Genomic DNA, 8,276 nt, shown 5'->3' with positions numbered 1-8,276 from the left:
ACTACTGACATATGATAGAATCTGGACTTATAAATAAGTATAACAACAAATGGAAAAGAATAATTAATGTTTCATTTAATACATCAAGGAAATAATCATACATAAATACAAATTATTCATTATAAATCTAGAGGCTCCCAGGAGCCGAAATAGATCGTATTGACAAATTGTGCACCTAAAACGATAAAAAACACATATTTCAAACGCAATCAATTTAAATTAGAAGTTAAACAATTCAGAATAAGTACAGACTGTAAAAAAAAAAGTTTCTTCTGACCACTTTTGCAATTTATTCTTATTATATATTGATATAGTTGTCGGATAGTAGCAGAAAACTGTGAAAATTTGTAAATTTACACATTTCAGGGACAATAGCTCATAGATGTTATGTCCAATTTTTCAGAAAAATTTTGGTTATTTAGATTTTGTCATGTTGATAGTTTTTATCAATATATATATATATATTTTTTGAGACATCATCCCATGGAAGATTTAACTGATGTTTTAAAGTTGGAAAGTTTCTGTTGCTTGTTTGGTTGGTTGAAATTGTTTCTGTTAGAAGCATTATCAGTCTCCCAGTCTGATGTTGACTGCTGTGAAAGTTCAGTTGTTGTTGACACTGACAGAAATGTTAGCTGCGAGTCTAGATCTGAAAACCACAAAACATACATACATAAATCAGGCTGTTAGTTTTCATATTTTTTCATTTTCTTATTTTGGGTCCTTTTATGGCTGAATATATATGCAGTATAGGTCTTGCTCATTGTTGAAGGCCATATGGCGTATGAAGACGTATAGCTTTACTTCTATGTCATTTGTTCTCATTGGCAATCATACCACATTTTTTTTTAATTTCACATATACCACTGACAGGAAATAAAATTGACAACTTTACTGTAAGTGGATGCAGTTACAAAATTCTCCCAACTAAAGCCAAATCATTTTTGCAGAATAGCTATTATCCACTCCTTTTAAGCATGTCCAAATAGCCCTTAACATCTTTACAACAATAAAAATTGCCTCCATTTGGTCTGGCATGTCAAATTACCTCTCAATACAATTTTACATTGAAAACAGACAATGGTGATAATTTGACCGCTTTTAGTGACAATCTTTGAAATGGTGGCCATCTTTATATCTGTTCTCGATGTCAAATTACAGCTAAATATCAATATTCTTTAAAATCAAACTCAACAAAATTGAAAATTTTACCCTTTATTTGCTGTGTCCATCTTTAAAAAACAATTTCATTGTTTTGTTGGCATGTCAAAAGTGCTATAATTCCTTAATGTCAATTTTCATATAAGGCCATCTTGAAAATGTTTGCCATTTTGGAAGAAAAAACAAGTTACAACCTTACTTTCTTTAGCAAGTCAAACTACCACGACTATCCCTAATTAACAATTTTCATTAAATTAACCAGTGTTGAAATTTGTGCCATCCTTGGTGGCCATCTTGAAAATGTTTGACATCAGATAATCATCCACATATTGTGCTTTTCTTTTCACTAAAGTTTCATTTAAAAAGTTAACACCAGTTATCTCAGAAAAGGACAAATTTTGTGGAAGATGAAGAAAAAATGAAAGTTTGGACAGAACATTCAAGCTATAACAGCTCTAAATTTGTAATGGGATTAAATATTTGACAAAGAATAGGTTTCTAACACAGAATAAATATGGTATAAAGATAAAGTTTAATAGATTCAGCATATCAGAGAACCCCAAGATCAAATTAAGATTTAAAATTTCATAATAGGGCACAAAAACTAAATACAGGTTAGATTCAGGCTGAATCAGCATCTTTAAAATTATTGTTGAAATCAAACACAGTTAAATTATGGACCCCATTTGAACCAACTTGAAAACAGGGACCAAAATCATAAATCTAAGTACATATTTATATTCAGGATATTTGATTATTTCTATTTATCATTCAAAGAACCCTAATTCATTGTAATTAGAGTTCAAGTTTTGTTAAAATTAAACTAAGTTAAAATTTGGACCCTTTGGACTTTAAAATGTGGACAAATTTGAAAACCGGACCAAAAATAAAAATCTAAATATAAAACATTTGCATTTTGTATATCAAAAGAACCTCAAGAATTCAAGTTGTGTAGAAATAAGAAAAAAAATTTTGGACCATTTTGAAATCAATGTGAACCAATTTAAAATGGGGCCCAATTGCAACATCTTAGATTATTTAAATACATTGTTAGATTTAGCATATTAAGAACCCAAATAATGTATTTATTTTAATTTGTTCTTGTCCTAAACATGCATGAACTATTTGCCATTGGACATTAGCATTACCAACAACCAAACAATTAATCGAACAGGTGAAATATCTTCAAAAGTACCAATAAAAATCTCCCCCTTTTATATTTGAAAAAGTAAAATCACAAAAATACTGAACTCCGAGGAAAATTCAAAAAGGAAAGTCCCCAATCAAATGGCAAAATCAAAAGTTCAAACACATCAAACGAATGGATAACAACTGTCATATTCCTGACTTGGTACAGGCATTTTCTTATGTAGAAAATGGTGGATTGAACCTGGTTTTATAGCTAGATAATAAACCTCTCACTTGTATGACAGTCGCATCAAATTCCAATATATTGACAACGATGCGTGAACAAAACAAACAGACACAATAGGTAAAATTGTCAAAAATAGGGGTACAGCAGTCAACATTGTGTTATCATCTTAATCACTATAAAAACAAACAAATGTAACGAAGAAGCACAAAAAGGCATACATCAAATTTAACATCCTCATTTTGCTTATATTATACGATTTTATATATATATGTAAAATCCACCCATAAAGGATGGAAGGTTTTAAGTACTGGCGTAAAATCGCGCGTTTGAAATTCGCACAGGTAGACATAAAATAATTTTGTCGTTCAAAGTATGACGGAGTACATAAATACAGAGTCACGTAAAATGGATATCACAAAAAACAGACTTAACAGTAAAAGTAATACTTATTAATAAATAAAATAATTTAAATGGAATGTATGAACAGTTCATTAGTCATTGTTAGTTATTGAATGGAAAATATAGGAGCCGCCCAATATAGTACTACAAATTAAAATTAGCAGAGTGATTTTTCAATGGGAAAACCAAGTTAACAAAGACCTGTTTAATAAAACTGATGTACAAATGTATAACATGTAATTGTATAATTATGTTATTATATAAGTGATTACATATACTTTGTATGATTACCATGTTATACAAACAGTTTAATTAATATATAAGTTAATAATAACTTACCAATATCTTCTTCTATACATGTATTTAGTTTGACCTGGCTATTGTCACTTTTACAAAAATTCATCTTAATTGAGCATTGCTTGCATATATATAGCCCTACAAATAAAAAGTGTTAAACTATAAAATAATTCTTCAATTTTGTTTTACATGAAATAAAATATATCAGACAGGAAATGTAGGGTAGTGTAGCATCACTGTGCATGCATTTTAAATGTATGTTTTTTCTTTTAAAAAGGGCTCTATAAGTAATCTACATACATGTACATGTAGGGTCCTAAAATTGAACTTTACAAAAGTTTGCAATGCTTTTGATTTTTTAAGTCTCCATGGCCTATTAGTTAAAAAAAAAATATTATTCTCTGGATAAAGTTGTCTACTGTTACATGTACAGTATGTTGTATGTAAAACATGTATTTGTAGGAGGCTTTTCCATAATATAAAAGTTTTTTCAGTAGACAAAGAGCTGAACAGCTTCCAGTAAGAACTGAAATTATAACTTAGGGGAAGAGAATAAAAACCTGACCTGCTAAACGTTGAATATGTTGAAATAGATTTTGATTATTATCATGATTCTGGTCTATAAATTGATTTTTTAAAGCAGAAAATAAATATATATTGTACCCTGGTTAATAGCTTGAAAATTAAAATTCTGTCCTAAGCTGACAAGGACATAAATATTTTGACCATTCTAACCCTCCCCCTTGCTTTTTTAATCAAATGGTCCCAAGACAGAACAATGTATATACGGATATATATTATTTGCTTGCACTTTGCCATAGGAAATAAATAAGATGTCTTAGAAACAGGTCAGGTGTAAAAGAATATTCACATGCCCCTTTAACACCCACCCCCCCCCTTTTTTTAATCTAGCTAATGTATCAATTGTTGGTCCCCTAATTTCAGATTGACTATATGGAACAAATGAAAATTGATTGTAAGATATGTACCTGTTCCTACTGGAATAACTCGTCCTGTATACAGCCTGTTTTGAAAGGGTGAAGATCCTTGGTCAGCTTTGGCTTTGCTGGAAGAGGGTTGGACGAGATGTTGACATCTTGCTTGACTATCATGTCAATGAATTCCATAAAAGTCCCTGTATTTCGAGCATATTCAAAGACAAGATGATGTAACAACCATGGGAAAATAAACCACTCCTTGTCTTATATAAAATAAGGAGTCCTGTTGGAAATTCTACACCATAGTTTTTAGTATTATTCAGACTTCCTAAATGTAGATGAATGGTAGTCTGTATCTGTATGAATATGTTTGGTTACCAATGCTGGTTTCAATACCTCGGTAGAGAGAGTGTCGTTGATTTGTTGATGGTGCGCCAGAGCAGTTTTGACACTCTCAATCTCAATTTTGGTGCAAGCAAGGTGGTTCCACTCGCTCACCTTTTTTTTTTTACGAAGAATGATTTAGAATACTTTTGTTTTGCTCGTTGAAATCTAAAAACACTTTTTGTTGTTCATGGACTTATTTTTCCAATCAATATTTATCATGTTTATTCACTAAATTATTGTCATGATTGTCAAATTTCTTGGCAGTAATTATTTTTTTTGGAAATGCTATTTTGGACTTTAGTGCATTCAGATATCTTAAATAGTTTGTAATATGTAGATGTATAAGGCTGGGATAGCCTACATGCTCATCCTAGATTATTAAAGTCACAAACTTCACTGTAAGCATTTGTCTGCCAAACCATCACTGGGAGCTGACATGTTTGAGATCTTACCCAAGGGAGATAAGTCAATGGAAGAGCATAAAAGATGGACTGCTTGGTTTCAGACAATTTATTGATTTTAGGACTTGCAGTACAAATACGTCTTATTTCATTTTTCAGACAAATTTATTTTACTTGTTCGAATGATTTTATGAGCCATTTTAGTACCAATTGTGTTTAGAATTTAATTAAAATCAAAATTAAAATGTGTCAATTTGGGACTAAAATCACCATTCTTCCAAGGCATAAATTAACATATAATAGTCATTTGCCAAGCTTAATATTTTGTTTTGATATAAAACATACTCCATAGTTAAAACCGATATAAGTTGCAAACAAATCCGGAATGGGTCTTGCAAGATAGAAGCGAATAAAAACCACGTAAATTCATGTATGAAAAACCCCGCCTTTGTGTCCCTGCTCCTGGCAATGTGCCAAATCGTTTAAATTTTCATTTGTATTGATCATAACATAGTAAAATGGATGTGTTTCAGCTGACATTATTCTAAAAACTCAACTACCCCATTTAATATCCTTCTGGGTTATTCTTAAAAGGCATAACAAAGTTGGATTTTTCCTTGGTTTCATTATGAATTTTCATAATTATGCAAATGAGGCTGTTACTAAAAATAGATACGATTCTGGGAAAAATTAAGTGGTCAAATTCTTTTATTTTATGTCAAGGATTAAGATGATGTATAAAATTTGTCAAGTTGTGATTGCCGATTTGGACGATTTTCTGAATATTGCATGGTTTTTCTGGCGGATTGGCTCTTAAATGCAAAGTACACAACATTTTCAAAACATCAGGCTTGTCATTGTTCATGCATCTGGTTTAAAGATTTTCCCTAGACAGTGCTACATGAATTCTTCTGTAATATATCTATACGAAATATTTTTCCCAATATTTCTGATATAACATATTTGTCAGACATCGTTTTCAACGTTTTTTTCTTCAAAAATTGCTTGGTGAGTAAGATAATTCCTATATCCATCCGACCCTCCACACGATCAATTACTTGTACAAACCAAACTCTGTTTGTTGCATATAAAACTTTTTTTCGAGCTCTTTACCCTTGGATGGTACCCACAATGGATCATTATAGACACGTCCATATTTTCAGATCACAGTAGATGTTACAATAGAATGAATTGGAAATATCAAGGGACATCGTCTCCTCAAAACCACAATACGTGTCGACTTTTACACGGCAGATTTGACTTTAATGCAAGAAAACTTAAATGTAATGCAAGAAACATTATGTGTTTTAACTTTCATAGAATATGACTTTTCTCGCGTGTTTGCTTTTTAAAGTTTGGAGCGCCAATTAACGGTTTCAAGCAATTTCCAAACCCAGTGCAACAAAAATATAGGAACAATCAAAAAAGAAAAAGAAGCGCAATGATTCCCGCATGACACGACATATAGAGAGCAAAGGTTTAATAAGAGAATAATCATTTTCAAAAATATAGAACACTTCCTTTAATTTTCGAACTGTTTGGACCAAAAGCTGAACTGAAGTGTGTTAAACATCAACTTATGGAAACGAAGATCCGATATAATAAAGACCTGTCGGATATGGACTTAAGTTAGGAAGAAGTTAGCAACGTGCAAATGCAGGTAGAAAAACTGTTGACAGATTTGCAAACGGTGAAATCACGTAGAGTTATACAATATCCTGGTTCTTCTGTTGTATATAATGACAGCCCGACAATTAAAACATTACAGTTAAAGTTGAATCGCATAAAAGAACAATACCGCAAAGCACAGGAGAACTTTCATGTGAAAACCAGTGAATTTGAAATCGAAAGAGGACATCTGGTAATAGAGCAAGAGGATCGTGTGATGATAATTGATTTTTTTTTCATTTACAAGACAATTGATTGAGATTGGAGAACAATCGTTTGAAAGCAGTGTATAACTAATTGAAACATCCTGCCAAAGAACCAGTGAAACATTATTTCTGATTAGATTGTTCACACGGTGTTCAGTGTAACTGTTTGTTTATGTTTTCCGCCTTTTATTCCAATCAAACTATTTTAAAGGACGTACCTGTAACATGTAGAATTGTATTTATTACTAGTTTGTCATGCACTCTTCGTCATTGGACGTTAAGCAAACATCAATCAATCACTAAGCCATGTTCCTTTTGGTACGCTAAAGCTTGCATTAAAAAGGTGTGTTGAGTATTATTAAACTATAAATTCCCCCCGTTTGTCTTAAATCATGAATAACTTGGTTTTAATCTTTTTTTTTCCGTTAGAAATTTTTATGTTGAAGGTATATTTTTGGTATACTGTGTTACGTTAGTCATTTCGTGATCTCGCACCAAATATATTATATGGTACTGATTGTTGAAAACCGAATTCTAACCAGTAGATAACGCTCAGTTTTTGGTGCCGTTGAATAGCTACTCGAGGCTAATTGAAGGTTCATCAACATCGCTTTTTATTCATATTGCAAATGTTTAGATACTTTTGCAGTCTTTTTGATTGAAGAAAACGTGGCCATAACGAAAAAAACTTACAATTTTTTATTAACTTGCAATAATTTTTTGTTCGAAATGGCAAAATATTTTTTTTTTGTCAAAATAGGAAAATAGGAATAATTCAAAATAACAGTTCTAAAGTTTGTGTTAAATTACAAAATTTTCAATTTGACAGCAACCAAACAACAAAAAGTCTTCAGAAGTTAACACACATTATTTAACAATAATACAGTGTCTTTACAATATGTTATGGTCTTAATCACCTGAATTATTATGTACAGAAATCTCAAAACACACAAAAATAAAAAAAATAAAGAGAAGTAATGCATTATCAGCATTCCGAGTCAAACTATTAATTGGTTTTTATATCCAACAGTACACAGAGATAAAACACATTTTCTTGTTTAATGAGAACAGGTAGAAATTATAGATTCCATCACTGCAACAAGTGTGTTACGATATTTCTTAACTCGAGATAGTTCATTTTGATATTTAATGCACGAGGCTAGCCAAGCTCTTTAAATAATTCAAATAAAACTGTTGCGTGGGGAGAAAAATCGTAATACACGAGTTATGGTGGTGGCATCTGTTTCTTTAATGATTTTATCCGTCATTTTCAAAGATTTGCAGAAAGTTGTGTTCTTCATATGTGATTTCATCAAGCGTAGTCGCCTTTTTTCCGGACGTCTCATTAGGAAATTCTGGAGAAATCAAGAAAATTTAACGTCATAATTGAATTTCGAACAATATATATTTTTCGCACACCGCTCAAGAAATGTGAAAATAGCAC

At 31.3% G+C, this 8,276-nt stretch overlaps 1 long non-coding RNA gene across 1 annotated transcript; it reads right to left on the bottom strand.

The window, feature by feature from the left end:
- Positions 1 to 468: 468 nt before the first annotated feature.
- LOC127716074 (uncharacterized) lies at positions 469 to 5,042 on the bottom strand. Its single transcript, XR_007988748.1, has 3 exons — positions 4,222 to 5,042; positions 3,275 to 3,370; positions 469 to 649 (listed from the first exon to the last, which is right to left on the bottom strand). It is a non-coding gene; the product is annotated as an uncharacterized LOC127716074 (long non-coding RNA).
- Positions 5,043 to 8,276: the final 3,234 nt, after the last annotated feature.

The sequence above is a fragment of the Mytilus californianus genome, unplaced genomic scaffold (genome assembly GCF_021869535.1).
Source record: "Mytilus californianus isolate M0D057914Y unplaced genomic scaffold, xbMytCali1.0.p SCAF_9, whole genome shotgun sequence".
NCBI lineage: Eukaryota > Metazoa > Mollusca > Bivalvia > Mytilida > Mytilidae > Mytilus > Mytilus californianus.
Note: the sequence above shows the minus strand (reverse complement) of the source record. Positions and strands in the feature narration are given on the sequence as shown.